The sequence below is a fragment of the Canis lupus genome, chromosome 26 (assembly GCF_048164855.1).
Source record: "Canis lupus baileyi chromosome 26, mCanLup2.hap1, whole genome shotgun sequence".
Lineage (NCBI taxonomy): Eukaryota > Metazoa > Chordata > Mammalia > Carnivora > Canidae > Canis > Canis lupus.
This window is the reverse complement of record NC_132863.1, coordinates 49362895-49376841: the sequence shown is the minus strand read 5'-3', so window position 1 is coordinate 49376841 and position 13947 is coordinate 49362895. Positions and strand designations below refer to the sequence as shown.

General features: G+C 60.6%; 1 protein-coding gene across 5 annotated transcripts in view; it reads left to right on the top strand.

Annotated features, from left to right (window-relative positions):
- ZBTB46 (zinc finger and BTB domain containing 46) overlaps positions 1-13947 on the top strand; it is a 52691-nt gene that overhangs the window by 6959 nt on the left and 31785 nt on the right. The window lies entirely within an intron of this gene.

The following is a 13947-nucleotide window of genomic DNA, read 5'->3' as shown; positions in this document are numbered from 1 at the left end:
AGTTGGTTTACACTCGCCTGCTGGCCCTGATTGGACACCGCGGGACACACCCAGGTCTCTGACCCCTTGGCTCCGTGGGCACTGCCGCTGCTGAGAACGCGGCCCCACCAGCCTGGGGCGGGTGATGGGCCGGGGGGAGGTCGTCGTGGGACGAAGGAGTCGTCAAGCGCAGAGCCACGTGGCCAGGCGGGCAGGGAGGCCAGCCCCGAGCAGCGGGCCTTCACGGTGTCCCGCGGGTGCCCGGCGCAGGGGCGGCTCGCTGTTTCCCGGGAGACCAGGGGCCGTGCCGCCCCGGGAGAGGGCCCGGCAGGCCGAGCGCCAGCAGCCCTCGAGCGCGTGACCCCAATTTGCTTGAGGTCGTTCGGGATCATCTTACTCTTTACTTAGGATCTTGCCTCTCGTCTTGAGCACGAATATCCAGGGGATCGTGGCGTTGACGTCAGTGACGTGGACATGTGACTCCGGGTACGGGTAGTGGTTTGTGCAGGACCCGCCAGGACTGTCCTTGGTGTCGCTGTGCTGCGCCCCACCCCCCCCCCCGCCGTGTCTGTGCCTGTGAGCGGCCTGTGCCCCGCGCGGCCTGCGCTCAGGTGGGCGCTCTCCCCGCGTCCCGCGGCAGCCCGTGGGGAAGGACCGGCACCCGGCCTCCACTCGTGGCCGCGCTGCGTCTGGCTTCCCACGAGGGCGGAGCGGGCCAGTGGTGCTCACCCGGGCCCTGTGAGCTCGTCCGCACACCCCACCGCTGAGTTGTGTGGGGCGGACGCAGGTCGACGTGCGCTGGGTGGGTGGCTGCAGGACAGAGGTGTCCTAACAGACACCACAAGCCCGGGTGCAAGCGGCAGAGACCCACTCCCTCAGGGTCTGGAGGCCGGAGGTCCTGGGTCCGGGTGGGGCAGGGCCACTGTCCCTGCAGAGGCTCGGGGATGCTCCCTCCTGCCTCTTCCAGCCTGTGGCATCTGCCCGCAATCCTGGGGTTCTTGGCCTTGGGCTGCGTCGCGCCGACATCTCCGGCCACAGGATCCTGCCCCCCCCCCCGCCCCCCGCTGGGCCTAGATTCCCTTCTTCGTAGGACGTCTGTCGTGTTGAATCAGGATCCGCTGTCAGGACTCACCTTGACCTGATTACGTCTGCAAAGACCTGTTTCTGGAAAAGGTCGTGCTGGCAGGTGCAGCGTCAGCACTGGAGCGGGTCTCTGGCTGCGCCGCGATGTGTCCCACGGCACCACCGCGGGGGACGCCCGTCTCGTGGGCACCTGGGTTTCCGGGTCTTGCGTCACCGAGGCTTCCCCCGGCTGCTGCTGTCGGTTCTCATGCCGCCACTCTTGGGATGGCGACGCAGGCGACAGGGTGTCGGCGGGTGTGTGCGGCGGGTGGGGCCCTTGGCCATCGAGGTCCTTGCTGCGGGGACGTGCTGGCCCTGGGGCCCCGGGAGGGTCGGAGGTCGTTCACGGGGCCCAGGTGCTCCGCGCTCCTCGCAGGCCGCATGGGGGTGGTCGCCGCTGTCACCCCGCGGGTCACAGCCCTGCCGGGCCGGTGACAGGCACCCCGCAGCCCCGGAGCCGCGGCACCAAGGCCTGCAGCTCTGACACCCGACCCGCGCCTCAGCGTCTCCAGCTCAGTCACAGATTCTCCCGAGACCGTGGAAGCGGTGGTTCTCCCGTGACCGAGTGCTTACATACTTGCCTTGGACGTTTTCGGACACACGCAGGGTTGGAGACACGTCGGGTCACCCGCTGGCCCTGTTGCCTCCCTGCCCCCGGGGTTCGGGGCGCGTTCTCCTGTGCCTGGCGGGGCCGTGCCAGGGGTGCCGACCTGCTGCTCAGCCCTGCGCCCACCCGGTTCCAGTCTCGGGGTTTGCCTGGAGTCCTGACACCTTCCCCTCGGGGGGGTGGGGCTCTGAAATCACGTTTATTCTGTTTTTGTGCTACTTATTGGTGGAGAAATTGGAGGTGCGGGTGCTGGGTGTTGGCCTGGCTGGTTGTGTCCTGAGCCCTGGAGAAGCCCCCCCTCGTCCCCACCGAGGGTCTGTAAGTCGGGGGGGCGTGACGCCCACACCTGCAGGAACGACGAGTACATCAAGACTTTCAAGTTCCTGGGGCGCCTGGGGGTTAAGCGTCCGACCCCTGGTCTAGGCTGAGGTCTCGATCCCAGGTTGTCGGAGCCGAGGTCGCTCCCCTGCCCCGAGGTCAGGACCCGAGCTGGGGTCAAGTCGACCCGTGGCCGGCGGAGCCCTGGGTGCCCCGTGTGCTTTCTCTTGATGGGACATATGTGGAATTTTCAAAACAATGATCACCTGTGGCAGTTTTGTTTTAAGATCTGTTTATTATTTAAGATTTTATCTATTCATTCACGAGAGACACAGAGAGAGGCAGAGACCCAGGCAGAGGGAGAAGCAGGCTCCATGCAGGGACCCCGACGTGGGACTTGATCCCGGGTCCGGGGTCACAGCCTGGGCCCGAGGCAGATGCGCCACCGCTGAGCCCCCCGAGCGTCCTAGTTTTGTTTTAAAATTTAAAGCGTGTCAGCGGTTAATGAAACACAGGAACGTCGCGTAGGTTCGTTCAGTCTGTGGGAAAGGCCTCAATTGACTTTAAGTTGATTTTCATGGAGTTTTCGCTAAAACACGAATCGAGCTCCCCTCTGCCTCTCTAACCTGGGGAGGCGGGTGTAGTTTTGCTGGGGTTTGGAACCTTCCCGTTGGCGAGAGTTGGTTGCAGAGGGGCCGCGGCCGGGGGTCGGTGCCGGCGCCTCGGGCTCAGGGCGCGGGTCTTGCCTTCGGAGCATCTCGGTGCCCGCCTCTTGCCTCGTGCGGGCGCGTGGGCTGCTCTCTTCGCCGTCGTTTCCCCGTGGACCCGTGTAGTGGAGCCAGCCCTGGGTGGGCGCACGCTGGGGGCAGCCGCATGGGGAGCGATGCTTCCAGAACACTGGCGCCCGGGTAGGGCTGGGGGGCTCGGGTGTCATCGCCCATCCCTGGTCGCGCCGTCTCCTGCGCCCCCGGAAGGGAACGGCCGCACCGCGTGGCCGTGGTCTGTGCTGGGCGCCAGCGAGCGCGACATCCCACCTGGGCCCGGGACGGCGACCGCTCACAGGCCAGCGCGGTGACTGGCACGCACGCCGACTGCTCGGGGTCGTGGTGACGGGAGCCACTTGGCTGCCACCCGTGAGGGGACCCGCCGCCCGAGCCCGGTGCCCGCCGAGGACTCACCTCGTGCCCCTTCGGAGTCGCAGCTGGGTCGGGGCCCTGGCAGCCGCTGTGCGCCGGGAGGCCGTGCTCCTCACGGGGGACCCGGCGGCTGGGCCGGGACAGGCGGGTGCAGGCCTCGGGGGACCCCGCGGAGTGGACAGAGGCAAGTGGACGTCTCTCGTGTTCATGGCGCCGCTGCCGCCGCGCACGCTTCCCACCAGGGTCTTGCAGGTTTGTCTTTGGTCTTTGGGTTTTATAAACAAGCGACTTGCTTTGGAGGGAAGCCGGCATCTTCGGCCGTGTGCTCGGCTGTCACTTCCTTCCACTTATTTGTCACAAACGTCTCAGCATCAACGTAAACGCCACCGGTTGTTCGTCTAAGGCGGTCTCCTCGGTTGTCACCCGTGTGCCTCCGGGCCGGGTCTGACGGCTGCTGTCACCGATAGTGCCGCCGCCATCCGTGAGCAGCTCCGAGTCTTGGGGGAAGAATGTCCCAAAGCAGATCGCTGCTCAGCGACACGCAGTGTGGGCTCCCCGTGCTCCAGCAGGCCCGGGCCCCGGGGCCCCTGCGGCCGCCCCACCACCGTCCCCGGGCTCTGCAACCTCGTGTTCGTTTCTCCAGCCTCATCCGTGCCGCCGTCCCCTTCGCGGTCTTTCCTTAGGATCCAGGAGGTCTCAGCGGGTTCTCGCAGGCCTTGCCCGAAGTCCTTCACGCCTGTGGTGGGAGGTCACAGGGTTGACCTTGACCCCAGCTGTGGGGCTCGCCCGGCACCCCTGGCCAGACCAGCCTCGGTGTCCTCCCCGGGGGGGCGGGTGGCCAACACAGACGGTACCTGGCCTGTGCGGCAGCGCCCCTTGTCCCCGAGCCCCCTGCAGCCGGGTCCTGGAGCCAGCTTCCTGCCCAGGGCCTGAGGGCAGCGCGGCCCACGGAGCCAACGCTCTGGGCGCCCGCTTCCTTCAGGGAGCTGTGGTCACTGCCAGCTGGGCCGCCCCGTCCCCCACAGCCCCCAGTGGCCCCCGGTGAGTCCTCTCGAAACCCAGTTCTTTCCTTTTGAATCATGAGTTTTGTTTCTTCTTTTTCTTTTTTATTAAAGATTTTATTTATTTATTCATGAGACACAAAGACAGAGACAGAGAGGCAGAGACCCAGGCAGAGGGAGAAGCAGGCTCCCTGCAGGGAGCCCGATGAGGGACTCGATCCCGGGTCCGGGGTCACGCCCTGGACCGAAGGCAGCGCTAACTGCTGAGCCCCCCGGGCTGCCCGGAGTTTCGCTTCTTACAGGGCCCTGGGGCTGGTGGCAGCAGCACGTTAGCGCGCGGGGCTTTCCCCGGGAGAGGCCCGGCCTCCCTTATGTGCCGCCGAGGGGAGGGAGACTCAGCCCCCCCCCCAGGCCTCCCCCCCACCCCCCCGTGGTAGGGCCCGTGGCGCCTGCCGGGCTGGCACCTGCCTGACTCCCCGGGGCTCAGCTCCAGCTTGGCCATCCCCAGCCCCCCTCTTCCTGCGGCCTGGCTGTGCCCCGGGGGAGGCTGCACGCGGGCAGGGGCTCAGCTGGCCGCCGTGGGGGTGCCCCGCCCATCGCTGGGGCCTGGCCCATTCCGGGACACTCGGTGTCCATGTGCATCCGGGAAGCTGCGGGGCCGCGGTGGCCACGGGGCTTGTCTCCGGTCCCGGCTGCGACTGCGCACCTGGTCTGCTTCCCGCCCCGGCCGTGGCGTTGGCTCACTCAGCGGCTGGCCGTCCGTCCGTCCGTCATTTATTCAGTGTGATGGGCGCTTGCCTCGGCAAGGCCTGTGCTGTTTGCGGAAATGATGGGGGGACTTGGACACGTGTCAGAGCAGCCAGTGGACCTTCTGTCGGACACGAGAGCAGCGCAGGGCTGGGCCCTGCGGGGAGGAGCTCGGGCGGTCTGCTGCCACCAGAACCTTCCGCTCCTGCCTGCTCCGGGCGATCCAGGCCCGGGGTGGGGCTCGGCATTGGGGCCCCTGTGCATTGGGACCTGCAGCTTCTCTTGTTTCCAAGCATTCAACCTTTTTATTTTTATTTATGAAAGATTTTATTTACTCATGAGAGACAGAGAGAGAGAGAGGCAGAGACACAGGCGGAGGGGGAAGCAGGCTCCATGCAGGGAGCCCGACGCAGGACTTGATCCCGGGACCCCGGAGTCACGCCCTGAGCTGAAGGCAGATGCTCACCCGCTGAGCCCCTGGGTGTCCCTCAGGTGCTCACCTTTTAAGAAAAGAACGGCAGGTTAGAGGTGCAGGTTAGAGGTGCAGGTTAGAGGTGCAGGTTAAAGGTGCAGCGTTACTGGATGGGAACAGATGTTGCAGAACGTTCGCGCTGGTGTGTCTGGTTCCGGGTAGGTGGGAGTTCTAGGAATTATTCTTACAACTTTTCCAATAGTTGGAAAGTGTTTCAGCATAAACCGCAACTGCTTGTGCTGCTGGGGGGCAGGCGCTGCCTCCGGCCTCCTGTTTGGGGTCTGTTTCTGTCTTGGTGGCCGGGAGCCCGTGGTACAGGTGACATTTCCGGTCACAGGACATCTCAGGCTTAAAATTCACAGAAATGTGTTTCCTGGCTTGTGAAGCTGGTCGGCTTTCTTTTTAAGAAAAACAAAACAAAACAAAACCAAGTTGCCCTGTAGCTTATCCTGGGGGTTTTGTAACAAAGTCTCACAAGCCGGGGCCTTGGAATGACAGAGGAGCTGCCCTGGCTGTTCTGGGGCCAGAGTTGAAATCGGGTGTCCCCGGCCTGCTGCCCCGAGACGTCCAGCTCCGGGAGCCGGGCCTGTGGCCCCGAGGCTCTGTCTCCGCCTGGTCTTTCCCCGTGTCTCTCTGTCCAGATCCCCCTTATGCGACGACACCAGCACCGTTGGGTTTCGATCTCGTCTTACGCCGGTTAAATCTGCCAGGACCTTGTTTTCAAATTGGGTCACGTCGGCAGGTACTGGGGGCTGGACGTCAGCACGGGATTCTGGGGACACAACTGAGCCGTGGAGTGTCTGCGTCCCCCCCGGGCTTGCAGTGGGCACCACACAGCCCACCCCAGATCGCGAGCGCTGTCCCGCCTGAGCCGCGTCTCCTGGGCACCGATGCGGTGGCACCGGGATGGCGCTGGGTGTGGTGCTTGGTGCGGCCTCGCCGTCCCCCTGCAAGTGCACTGGCCCAGATCGGGACGCGCCGTCTGCTTCTCCAGCGCTTAGGGTGGGACGTTTAAAAAACACGTCTTAGGTTCAACCTGTAGGACTTCAGTTCTGCAGGGTTCACGTAAAAAAGGTCCTTGGCTCACCCGAGAGTGTGCCCCGAGCCTGCCCAGCGGGGGATGCGGCTCCAGAGGCTCGCGACCCCACGGCGACAGGCTGGCGGCCGTCCTGGGAGGAGTGCCCGGAGGCTTCCTGGAGGCGGCGGCCGCCGCTGGCTTGCCCTCCCGCTCCCACTCAGCCGGAAATCGCCTTTGTGGCTGAGACCCGTGAGGGATCCGCGCTGCCCGACGCCTCGCGCAAAACCAGGATGAGCAATAAGGAGCTTGACGGCCGTGAAGACCAGGCGGAACGAGGCTCGGCTCTGGCGGGGGCGTCTGGGAGGACGAGCTGAAGACCTGACCTCTTCCCCTTTTTCTCCCCGAACCCACAAGATGATGAAATTCCCCCGACCAGCTCCCCAGCCGCGGGAGCCGAGAAACCAGAAGTCCGCGGTACCGGGGCCGTCAGGTGGGCGGGCGCTGGCCCGTGTCCCCGGTGTCCCTCGAGCCCGCCCGGCCGTGCCTGTCCCCGCCGACCCCGGGGCCCGCTCCCACCTGCCAGGCCCCCAGGCGGGGCCTCGCCCCCTGAAGTGCCGGCCTCTGCGTCCCCGTTGTGGTTGCCGGGGCCCCCGCCGTCCCCAGGGCCCTGCCAGGCTCTCATGTGGACCCCCCGGGGCGGTGCCCTCGACGCCTCTGTCTCCAGGTCTCGCGGGCACCGGAGCCGTCCTGAAACACGCCCTCGGCTCTGGCGCTTCTGCGGCCGCTGGGTTCTTGTCCGCAGGCGGCAGCTGGGCTGGCCAGGCCGGAGGCTCAGGGCTCTGGCACCTGCAGGTGCCGGGGCGAGGCCGGGAGGCTGGGGGCCTCCGCTCGCAGAGCGGCCTCCGCACGCCGGCCCGGGTCAGCTCCTGCAGCAGAGTCGCTGGGCCCAGGCTGGCGGCGCAGACGTGTCCAGCTGCGGAGGCGGGCGCTCCTGGAGTCCCGGGCCAGCACTTCCCACTCCCGGGCACGCTCAGCGAGGGGGGCCGCCCGCCCCCGGACCTCGGGGCCGTCTTGAGAGGCCAGCGCTGCCCTCTGAACGTGTGCTGCCCCCGGCGGCCCCCCAGTGGCTCGTACCCCCCCCCGGGGGCTGCCCCTGCCCAGCCGCCCCCACGGCACCTTGTGCTGACCCGCCGTCGGCTGCTGGGGCTCGGGCCTTCTGGGGGGGCCCGTGTGGGAGGTGGGGCCGTGGCCTCCGCAGGTGCTCGCACCGGGTGACGTGGCGAGACCCCGGAGTTCTCCCCTGTTGCAAGTTGTGGGTGTGCAGTGCGGGGTGGGCAGGGGCCACCTGAGCGCACGGCCCCGCGGCCGGGGGGCGGGGGCGCCCTCGAGAGAGGAAGTGACGCAGAGGCAGGTAGGGAGGCCAGGCGAGGTCGGGGCGAGGAGGGGAACCGAGAGAGGCCGGGGAGGGGCTGGAAGTTGGCGCCCCCAGACCTGAGGCCCAGCCGCAGGAGGGTGCCCAGGGCTGCAGTTTCGGATCTGAGCGGCCGCAGAGTGGACGACGGAAGTGGGGCACCTCCCCGTGCCTGCTGGCTGTCGCTGGGAGGAGTCTGGGTAGCGTGGCCCCCGTGTCACCCGCCGAGGGGCCGTCGGACCCGCAGAGGACGGCGTGGAAGCAGTGCTCCTTGTGGCTCCCCGGGCCGCCGTCTGCGAGCCCTGAACCCTCTACGGACCCCAGAGGCCGGAGCTGCGCCCGGGGCCGGGCCTCAGGCGGCTGACGTTGGCCCGGGGTGACGCCCCGGGATGAGTGGCGCTTCCCCTGCGGCCCGATGACCGCGGCCCCGGTGTTCCTTGGCGGTGGGAGCGGCGTGTGAGTGCGGGGCCGTCCGAGGAGCCGCGGCTGGAAGTCCCCCCGCAGATCTCTCCCGGCCCTCCCGGGACGCCTGTCCCCGTGCCTCCGCTCTGTACGGACGCCACCGGTCCCACTGGACGAGGGCCACCGAGGGACTGCATCCGAGCGGTTGCACCTGCCACGACCCTGTGTCCAAGGAAGTCCAAGGTCTCAGGAAGTGAGGCTGGAAACGCAACTAACGGATTTTGTGAGACAGACGCCACCCCACAGATGGCGAGGCTGAGTCTGACCTGTCGGGCGTCGCACGGCGGGACCCGGCAGCTCGGCCGGTGCAGACAGGTGGAGGCTGGGGAACCAAGATCCCGCGGTTGACCCGAAGCTCCTTCGGGCTTGGATCCGTCGCCTGGGCCCTGAGCGTCTTCACAGCAGACTCCTTCCTGCCCTGGAAGGTGGTACAAGTGACTCTCGCATGCAAGTCCCTCCCGACGGGAATCGGTGGTTTTCCCGCTACAGACTGCGGAGTTCGCAGCTGATTCGCAAGCCGCCCTGATCGGGTGGTGATTTACTCCACGATTGTCCACACAGGCTGAGACGCAGAGCCCGGCAGGCGGTCGCCCTCCCCATCGCCCTCCCTGATTCTCACAGGGTCGGCTTTGCTGCGAGGAAACCGGGCGGTGAGGGGCACGGCTTCCTGATGGGAACGTGGGTACCTGGCCCTGGACGCCCTGTCCACGGGCCGGGATCCAGGGACAGTCACGCTCCCGACGCCGCCAGCACCTTGTGGCCTTTGGCGCCTCCGGGGACCGGGGCCGATCGCTGGATGGGCTTCCTGGACTTGAGGCAGGTGTCGGCCCCCCTCGGTGCCCTGGAGGCCGGGTGCGAGGAGTGACCCCCGTGGTGGGGTGGCCGTTCCCGTGGAGCCTCCTTCCACCACCGCCCCTGGGTGGTGACCCCACGGGGCCTGAGGCACCAAGGCCGACAGCCGTCAGCCTCCCTGCGGCCCCGTGAACGCGCGCGACCCGTGGCCGGTGCTCGGGGTGGTTCAGCGGCGGGGCCTCGGGGTCTGGGCAGGGGGTGGCCCTGCCCGTCACGTTCCTGTGGCAGGAGGGGGGTGAGGAGGGGGGCGGGGGCGCAGGACCCGGACCCCTGGGGGGGGTGAGAGCCTGTCCTTGCTCGGCCCGTCCTCCCCGCCCGTGACTGAAGCAGAATGACAGCTTTTGTTGTTTTGTTTTTTTATTTATTTGAACCTTATTGCCACTAAAATACAAAAGTGGCTAAAAATGAGAGCCTATCAATTTTAACACTTCCCGTGAAAGCAGCAGCTAAATAGTGGCTTTTAGATGAATATCAAAGGTCACCTGCTCACTGCTAAGGACACAAAAAACAATTAAAAAATAAGAATTCAAAGAAGAACAGTTAGAATACGTCTGTGCGCCCGACGGCCAAAATCAGCCAATATTGTTGTGTTTTAACGGAAACTACAGACCTTTATCCTTTTTTTTTTTTTTTTTAAGAAATTAAAGTATCACAGATAAAGTTGCAATCCCCTGGTTGTGTGCCCCTCCCGTTCCGCTCACCTTCGCTCCCAGACACGCGCACTTCGTGGTCTCGTGTGCATCACCGCGTGTGTTGATGCTTCCTCTACGAACAATAGTAACGACGGCAAACATAGCTGCTCGGTGTGTGCAGACGTTCTTATAGGGACCGTGTGCCTCGTATCTCATTTAATCTTCACAATAACCTGAAAGGTAAGTATGGTTATTATTTTCATGTTGCAGATGAGAAACTTGAGGCACAGAGACATTGAGTGATTCCCCGAGGCCCCGAGGCCCGCGCTCCGGGCCGTGCTTGCGGCCTCAGGACTCGCCGATAGGAAATGACCCCTGAGCCTCAGGGTGGCGAGAGGGATGGTTCTGTGCAGGTCCTTCCTGTGATTTCAATAAGTGTTACCACTCGTAGCCCCTTTGCAATAGGACGTCCTCACGCAACATCTTTGGTATTTAGTCTTTCCGACGCGTGTAGATCTCGTGTGTGTGTTTTAACTGCTACGCAGTGTTCTTTGCTGTGCCCGCGGCACGGTTGTCTACTCCCCTGTGTACTTCTAGTTAACGTCTCCCACCGTGCATGGGGACAAAACAGTTTTTTTGTGGTGAGAGTCTTAGTAACCAAAAAAAAAAGGAAAAAAAAGAGAAAAAAAAACAGGCACCTTGGGGGCTCTGTCAGGTGAGCATCTGCCTTCGGCTCGGGTCATGACCCCAGGGTCCTGGGCTGCAGCCCCGTGTCGGGGTCTCTGCTGGGCGGAGGGCCTGCTTCTCCCTCTCCCTCTGCTTGTGTGCTCACTCACGTGCTCTCTCTCTCAAATAAATAAATAAAATGTTTTTTTTAATTAATTTATTTATTTTTTATTTTTTATTTTTTATTTTTATGTTATTTTTATTTTATTTTTATTTTTATTTTATTTTTATTTTTTAATTTTTTAATTTTTTTAAAATTTTTTATTTTTTTAAAAGAGAGTTTTGGGGATCCCTGGGTGGCGCAGCGGTTTGGCGCCTGCCTTTGGCCCAGGGCGCGATCCTGGAGACCCGGGATCGAATCCCACGTCGGGCTCCCGGCATGGAGCCTGCTTCTCCCTCTGCCTGTGTCTCTGCCTCTCTCTCTCTCTCTCTCTGTGTGACTATCATAAATAAATAAAAATTTCTAAAAAAAAAAAGAGAGAGTTTTGGTAACTTTTTTTTTAACCACTAAAGGAATGGAATCGGCTGCGGTTGACCTGCAGTGTTACACTAGTTGCAGGCGTACGACGCGGAGACTGGGCAGGCGTGTACAGTGTCCGGGGCTCATGGCGGCCAGCGGCCCTACACCCCCCGACCCGACCATGGCCTTGAGCGTGTTCTCTAGAGTTAAGAGTCGTTTCTTGGTTTGTCCCTTTTCCCCCTTTGTTCATTACTTTTGTTTCTTAGATTCCACACACGAGCGCGATCGTACGGGGTTTGTCTTCCTCGGACTTGTTCTGCTTAGCGTTATGCCCTCGCTCCGTCCACGTCGTTGCAAATGGCAAGATTTCATCGTTTCCGTGGTCGAGTTATTCCAGTGTCTGTGTGTGTGCGTGTGTGCGTGTGCGCCGCACCTTTACCCGGTCATCTGTTGGTGGACCCAGGCTGCTGCCGTAGTTTGACTCTTGTAGCCGATGCTGCTGTGAACACAGGGGTGCACGTGCCCTTTCAAATTAGTGCTTTTGTATTGTTTGGGTTAACAGCCAGGAGTGGGATTGCCGCATCATACGGTGTTTCTATTGCTGATCTTTTGAGGACCCTCCACACTGATCTCCAGAGTGTCTGCACCAGCCTGCGTCCCCACCAGCAGGGTGACAGGGCTCCCCGCTCTCCACGTCCTCGCCAGCACCCGTGGTTTCCTGTGTTGCTGCCTTCAGCCGAGCTGACAGGTGTGACACGTACAGGTGTGTCTCATCGTGGTTTTGATTTGTGTTTCCCTGATGATCAGTGGTGTTGAGCATCTTTTCGCGTGTCTGTTGGCCGTGCGTAGGTCTTCTTTGGAGAAACGTCTGTTCGTGTCTTCTGCACGTTTTTAAATTGGATTATTTGGTTTTTGGGTGTTGCGTTTTATAAGTTTTTTTTTTTAAGATTTTATTTATTTATTCATGAGAGACACAGAAAAAGAGGCAGAGACACAGGCAGCGGGAGAAGCAGGCTCCATGGAGGGAGCTCAATGTGGGACTCGATCGCACCCTGAGCCGAAGGCAGGCGCTCAACAGCTGAGCCCCCCAGGTGCCCCGAGTTGTAGAAGTTTTTTCTATACTTTGGATACTAATCCTTTATCAGCTGTATTATGTGCAAACATCTTCTGTTCCGTTTGCCTTTTAGTGTATTGGTTGTTTCCTTTGCTGTGCAGAAGCTTTTTATTTTGATGAAGTCCCAATAGTTTAGTTTGCTCTTGTTTCCCTCGCCTCAGGAGACATATCTAGAAAAAATGTCACTTCGGCCGATGTCAGAGGTACTACTGCCTGTGCGCTCTCCTAGGATTTTTATGCTTTTAGGTCTCACATTTAGGTCCCTACTCCGTTTTGAATCTATTTTTGTGTATGGTGTGAGGAAGTGGTCTTGTTTCATTCTTCCGCATGTGGCCGTGCAGTTTCCCCAACACTGTTTGTGGACGAGACTGTGTTCTTCCCGTTGGACACTCTTGTTCATTTGTTGAAGATTAATTGACCATATAATTGTGGATCTATCTCTGGGCCCTCTATTCTGTTTCATTGATCTGTGTGTCTGTTTTTGTGCCAGCACCATACTGTTTTGATTACTAGAGTTTTGGGTTTTTTTTAGGATTTTATTTATTTATTCGACAGAGAAAGAGCGAGAGACAGCGAGAGAGCGAACAGGGGGAGGGGGAGAGGGAGAAGCAGATGCCTGCTGAGCAGGAAGCCGAGGTGGGACTCGATCCCAGGACCCTGGGGTCATGCCCTGAGCTGAAGGCAGATGCTCGACCACTGAGCCCCCAGGTGCCCTGCAATGGATTTCTTTTTTTTTTTTTTTTTTTTTGCAATGGATTTCTTATATTGATTTTTGTATCCTGTGAACCTACTGATGTCATTTATGAATTATGGTAGTTTTTTGGTGGCGTCTTTAGGGTTTCCTATGTATAGTATCACGTCATCTGCAAATAGTGAAAACTTAACTTCTTCCTTACTGATTTGGATGCCTTTTATTCCTTTTTCTTATCTGATTGCTGTGGCTCGGACTCCCAGCACTAAGTTGAACAGTCATGAGAGTGGGCATCCTTGTCATGTTCCCGACCGTAGTAGGAAAGCGCTTGCTTTCCCCCATTGCCGATGTTGTTGACTGTGGGTTTTTCGTGAAAGGCCTTTACCATGTTGACATATGTTCCCTCTAAACCTACTGTTGAGAGTTTTTGTCACGATTACATGTTGTACTTTGTCAAATGGTTCTTCTGTATCAGTTGAAATGATCCAGTTGTTCTTGTCCTTTCTCTTATTGATATGATGATATTTCACGTGGATTGATTTGTGGGTATTGAACCACCTTGCAACCGAGGAATAAATCCCACTTGATTGTGGTGAATGAGTTTTTCAATGTACCGTTGGATTCGGTTTCCTAATATTGGGGTGGGGGTTACATCTCTGTTCATCAGGGTTATTGGGCCTGTAGTTCTCTCCCGGTAGCGTCTTTACCTGGTTTCGGTATTGGGATGATGCTGGCCTCAGAATGAGTTTGGAAGCGCTGCTTTCCCTTTTATCTCACAGGGGGGCATTTTTAAGATGATTCCAGGTGGTGTTTGGAAACGTGTTATAGTGACCAAAGGAAAGTGTGTGTGTTGCGACAGCTTTGAGTCAGTGAAGAGGTGTGTGAGGTGGACCCAGCCACTTCATTCATGAGAGACACAGAGAGAGGCAGAGACCCAGGCAGAGGGAGAAGCAGGCTCCATGCACGGAGCCCGATGTGGGACTCGATCCCAGGACCCCGGGGTCACGCCCTGAGCCGAAGGCAGGTGCTCAACCGCTGAGCCCCCCAGGAGTCCCTTAATGTATTAAAAAGATGTATTTATTTTAAAGGGAGAGTGAGGAGGGGGAGGGGCAGCGGGTGCGGGGAGAGAGAGGCAGAGAAGGGGACCGACCCCTCCACGGAGCAGGGAGCCCGACTGGGGCTCGATCCCAGCACCCCGG